The sequence below is a fragment of the Pezoporus wallicus genome, unplaced genomic scaffold (assembly GCF_028554395.1).
Source record: "Pezoporus wallicus isolate ANWC-B61680 ecotype Strahan unplaced genomic scaffold, APGP_CSIRO_Pwel_v1 contig_3847, whole genome shotgun sequence".
NCBI lineage: Eukaryota > Metazoa > Chordata > Aves > Psittaciformes > Psittacidae > Pezoporus > Pezoporus wallicus.
Window position 1 is genome coordinate 647,741 of NW_026639842.1, and position 6,000 is coordinate 653,740.

The following is a 6,000-nucleotide window of genomic DNA, read 5'->3' on the forward strand; positions in this document are numbered from 1 at the left end:
CCCCGGCAGCCGCGAGCGGCTTATGTACGAGGGCTCGGAAGTGCCACCGGGCCAGGGCACGGGCCCCCATGGGACGGCTTGCTTGGTTTGGGATAGGCTCCGTAAGCCCTGATAGATGGGAACCTGGGCACTCGACCTGAGGTGTGGCAACGAACACGGACCCTCCACAGAAACAGACCGACAGCACAGCAGCGGGCCGTGCCTGGCTGCGGGAATGGGGGCACCGCCACTTCCCCCTGCTTCGGTGGTTACCTTCCAACCCCTCAGCTCCGAGGCGTTCATTTAATGCTGATACTGAAAAAGCCGAGTTGCATTTCATCCTAACTATTGCCCAAGCGGACCACTGTGGACGGTCAAGGGAGATGAAGCTTTCCTGGAACACTGCTGGAACCCTTATTTTGTAATACAGAATGGCTGGAACATGCCGAATCTGGACTTACTCTGCTTTATCTGCGGGCAGTACGAGAAACAGTGAATCAAAGCTAACCACTACATTCTGCAAGTAGGCTGTTCACTTTGAAGCTTACAACACATTATTGAAATGTGATTAATTCCTTTGCTGATTAATACTTAGAAGAAGCCTTCACCTAAAATTCTCATTCCTCGTAACAGACTGTGAAAGTCAAAAGAGGCCTTTGCCTAATTATTTTTTCTCTCCCTGCAGATTATCTGTCTGCCTCAGAAGAGGTCTGTGAAAAGGACAGAACATGTGCTTCAGAGTGAAGGCTGAAAATAATACATTTTCTTTCATGTACTTCCCAGCTACAAGTATGCCTGCTGTTCTTTTGTCTTCTTTTTCCTTTCTACCTCATTCTGTACAGTCATGTCTTAATTGTAGCTGTTTTAAGACTAACAAAAATAGCGCTTTACCTATTTACTAGCATCTTTTTCATCACTGAAGGTCATTCTACAAGATAACCAGCCTCACTGCTTCAGAACTTCCCCTCATTTTAGCCTATTCCCCTTCTTTAAAGCCATCAAAAGGGAGCAGAATGAATAAGTGGCTGTAGGAGAGGAAAAGTGAGGAGACAGGACAGGCAAATGAAGACAGGCAAGAAACAGAACAGACTTGCCTGGGAGGAAGCCCGAACACAACCTGACCAAATGCTACTGTTTGATGTTTTGAATTCACAGAATGGAATCAAAACAAAAAAAATGAACACAGTATTCCGTTTGTGGCCTGACAAGTGTCAAATAGAGTGGGATGATGACCACTGTCTCTCTGTTGGTGATTCCCTTATTGATGTAACCCAGATTGGGGAATTCTTTGCCACAGCAGCACACTGTTCACTCACATTGAGCTTGTGGTCCACCAGGACCCGCAGGTCACTTTCCACAAAATTGCTCCCCAGCCACAAGGTAGATCCCAGCCTGTGCTGTAGGACTGGGCTTTATCTAGGTCCTCCTTGAACTTCATAAGGTTCTTGTTTGCCCACTCTTCCAGTCTACCCAGGTCTTCATGCAGAGTGGCTCTCACTTAGCCTTGTTGAACTTCATGAGGTTGGCACTGGCCCACCTCTCAAGCATGTCAAGGTCCCTCTGGATGGCATCCCTTCACTCCAGCACGCCAAACACGCCACACAATTTAGCGTCACCAGCAAACTGGGTGAGGGCACACTCAATCCTACTGTCCATGTCACCAACAAAGATGTTGAACAGGATCAGTCCCAACACCAACACCTGAGGGACACTTTTCTCTTTGTAGCTGGTACAGTTGCAGTTATCTTAGCCAAGTCACAACTTGAGTCCCCAGCTGTTCTGTTCCTAACTAAACATTTTTTTAGCCGCCTTATTCCTACCAAAATTTCTTTACCCTAATATAATTCTACTGTATAATAACAGGTTTTTTGCCCCACCATACTGTACCATAACCTTTCTTTCTCCCTGAAGAAACAGAAAATACTGCATCAAGGAAAGTCAGGGGCTTAAACAACAAACAACTTTTTCTTTGATGCAGGGTGGCCCTGACCTGAAAATTAACAGGCCTTGTATGGATGCAGTTGCTTTTTCGTAATGAAAGAACAGCAAGTGGCTGGCCTATTGCCACTTGAGCCCTGTTACTGATTTGGTTTTGCCACGGCACTACAAGAGCAACAGGCACTGTGTGATGTATAGAAGCAGGTGCAAAACAAAAGACTGCACTTTCTTTTCACAAACTACTTGTTTTAAAATAACAGGCATAGATAGCCACACAGGAGCATAGGGAGCTTGGGGCAGTACTAGTTTGCCTTTTATCAGCAGCTAAAAAGCTTTTTAAGTAGGCATTTCAGTAAACTGAGTGGCAAAAGTTACTGCACATCACCTTCCAGACCTGCTTCTGCATCTGTGGCTGCACTTGAGAAGACAAGATACAAGGCTTAGGAAACCAGCAACAGACTAATAGTTGAAAGAATTAAGATTTTACAAACCTGTAAAAGAAACATGAAAAGGCAAAGCACCCTGCCCAGAGCTCAAATCAAAAGAAAAAGAAAAACTTATCTGCTCAAACCAAAAGAAAGACAAAAGAAAAACTTATCTAAGAAAGAAAAAGACTCAAGAGTTACTTCTTCCATACAGAAAACATCCCAGCATCACCATTCTAAAAGAGTGATGTCCTGTATCATTAATCATTGCTTTATGCTGTACACTTGGAAGTCATCCATCATATCACTTTCCATCATGCTGAAGGTAGCAAAAGTAAATGCAAGTGCAGTATCCTACTTATATATTTAGCATACATGCATTACATTTTTACTACAAAGCCATCTATCTTCTCTGAAGTGAGCTGAAGCCAACCCACTTTCCTGAAATAGGCCTTTTAAGAAAGAAGGAGCAAATGAACAACAGCTGATTCATTAGGACAGAAAGCTATTCACCTCCTCATCCAGGCTGTTGTTGTTCTGCATGTAAGTGGATTACTTAAATGTTTCTTGAAGAGCTGTGGCTTCAGGGCAGGAGCAGACATCCAGGAAGAATTTTTCATAGAGACTAGCAATAAGTATAGCTCTATAGATGAGAAGGATGAACTAGAAGTCTTCAATATCAGGAAAAGTGAAGAGGAAGCTTAAAAAAGAGGTGGGTTGGTTGTGAAAAGTGGGGAAAAGTCCTTAATTTTGCTTAGCAAAGCTGAAAACTGAGATGTGTCTCAAGAGACTGTGTGTTGTAGGCTGGGGTCAAACCCCTGGTTTCTTCAGCATGTATTTTATTCTGCTTTACTGTCTTCTTATTTAATTTGCTGAATAATTAAAGCATTTAGCTCTAGTTTGGTGGGGGTCATGTTTTCTTTACCTTAGTAGAGAGCAAAATTCTATCAGTGATTTGCAACTGGCTGGATTTTCAGGTGAAATGAGAGATTTTATAGTGGTGGTTAAGACTGCTTTTCCCTTGTTAGTAGGGTGTTTAGAAACAGTTGGCAGAGTTCAGGGGATGCATAAATTAAATCAAGATTTAAAGGCATGTATATGTCACTTCAGGCATGCCTCTGTTTATGTGGGGTGAAGTAAAAGTTCTGAGGTTTCACTGAAATGCATACCATTACAAAAATGAGGCTGCTTTATCTTCAACACAAAGAACTTCACTGAAGGAACAGGGCAAGTTTGGAGGGGAGTGAGAGAAACAATGATGCAGGTGACAAAGCACATAATCCTGAAAGTGCCTTTGGTTAAAGGCTTGGGTGATTTCTCCCTTGTCTGTTTTGTGAAAAGGGGTTATTTTGTCTCTCTCATCTTTTTTGGCTGCTCTTCTGTCTCTCATTAACCACCAGCACTTTATGTCAGACATGTTGTTCATCGTGTTGCTCCAGGAGAAGTGCTTTGTCCGTGCAAGACAGGAGCTATAGTTTTTTTCTGACAGGTTCTAAAGTGCCTGTAGAGAAGTTCTCAATACTTATTACTAGGAAGAAGGAAAAGATTCTTTTTTTCTTTAACCCATTACCTATGGGAATCTTTTTCTGGTATCACTCCACTGTGTAGCCTGAATGTCACTGTGTCCATCTGCTCATCGGTGTATGTCATACATCACCTGTGCCCCGTGTGCAGACCCCATTTCTGTCTTTTAGGGTAGAAATTTCTATTCCAACAGGGCTTCACTCTCAGGAGGGCTTCTTGTTAACTTTATTGTCTTCATGTGAAATGCTGGTTTGTATCTCCATCTCAGTAGCTTAAAGATCTGGGGTAGATTTGTGTCCCTTACATTTGGTTACACTGGATCAGTAAAAGTAGTGAGTGATCGATAATGGTGAAGGATGTTATCAGTAGTTCTGCAGAGCTCAATATCCACTTACTGTGTTTTCATGATCAATAGTGACTCAGGATAAAAAGTAACTATTTCAGCCCTTTCTGAGAGTGCATGTTAGTTATTACTAATGTGCTTGTGATAATATTACACTTGTAATATGTTAATGAATAACACAACATTAATGGTTTTATGTTATGTTTTCTATAGTTATAGGGATATACAGCAGCTGGCATGTTGGTTGGTTTTGGTTGTTTGTTTTTTTTTTTCACTTCTGATGCTCCCTGCTGGTTTCGGGTGGCTTTCACTCAAACCACCTCCTGCCATTTATCAAGTTTTGCAGAGGGAAACTCCATTTGTAGGACATTAACTGTCAGTTTGAACATTTTGTTTTGCTAACCGTATCTAAATGAAAGGCCATCTGTCCCTTTCACAGGAAAACTCAAGGCAGACCAAAATGCTGGAATGTGAACTGAGAGGCAGTCAGAAAGAGTGATACACCCAAGACAACATGGGAGACAGGCCTTTTGTGGACTCTAACAATAAATCCAAATCTGCGGAAGGCAATAAACTGGCAAAAGAAGTCTTACTCCAAACATATTCCATTATGGTGGTGTGAAGTTTCTACAGAGATATTGATGTTCCTCTGCCTTTAGACCAGGTACCTGATGCATTTCTAGACACACATATTGGAGAGGCTCACCTTGGCATCTTGCCTGTGCTTGGTTCCCATCTAGAAACTGGGCGTTTCTTTCTCTGTCCCTTAAAAACAAGTTTGGCAATTTCAGAGCTTGGCTAACAGAGTTTTCTATGAACTGTAGCTGTCAGCAAAGGAAGGGAGACCACCACTGTTCCCACCTTGAAGAGTGCCACAAGCTGTGATCTGTGTGGCACACACTTACCCTCTGATTCTATGGGCCCTGCTACAGGGCAAAGAAAAACAACCAAGTGTGCTACCGAAACTGTGAAAAAGCCCTGTGACTCAAGTCTTGTGGTTAGGGTATCTGCCTAGAAGAATGCTCCCAGACCCGAGTATAAATTCGATCCAGAAGCTGTTTGCCACAAGCAAGGTACACTTGTAGGAGCTGGCACTGTGGTGCAGCCTTTAGGTTTTCCTGCACGGGTATAAAGACAGTAGGCAGCGCTCAGTGTTAAAAACTCTTAAACCTCTCACTGCCAGGAGAAGATAAAGGCTCTTATCACAAGCTGTTGCAGCGCGGCTTGCCCCCAGATGAAGGCCTGGGGTCCGCTCTCCTGCAGTGCGGTACCTATCTGTCCCGTACCGCCCTACATCCATCCTCGCTCCATCCGCCTTGGCGTGCCCCAGCACGGCGTAGCCCTGCCACGACTGAGCCTTGGCTCTGTGTCAGAAGGTCCATCCCGAACCGCGGCTCGGCACCACAGCCCATGCCCTCCTCCCATCCTGACGGAAATGGCTGTGCCCGGCTGGCCACAGCCCGATTAGGCTTCCCCGCTCCCATTGGCTAGCTCGCCGCTATTCTCTCTTCCTATTGGTCAGCGTCTCTACCCGGCTGTGTTGCAGTTGGCTGCGCCCTTCCGTCACTGTTAAGTCTCTCCTCCTGGGCAGGCTGCACCGCGGTGGGGCGATGGTGCGATGCGGTGACGTTGTAGTGGTGGGGCGCCGCCATTTGCGGGAGCGGAGTGACGAGCCATGTGGCGCGTGCTGAGCCGGGCCGGAGCCGTGGCCCGCCGCAGGGCTGCCGTGCCTCTAGGGTGGAGCTGCCGCCGGCGGGTGTGCGGCCGACAGCAGACCCTCGCGTCCGCAGC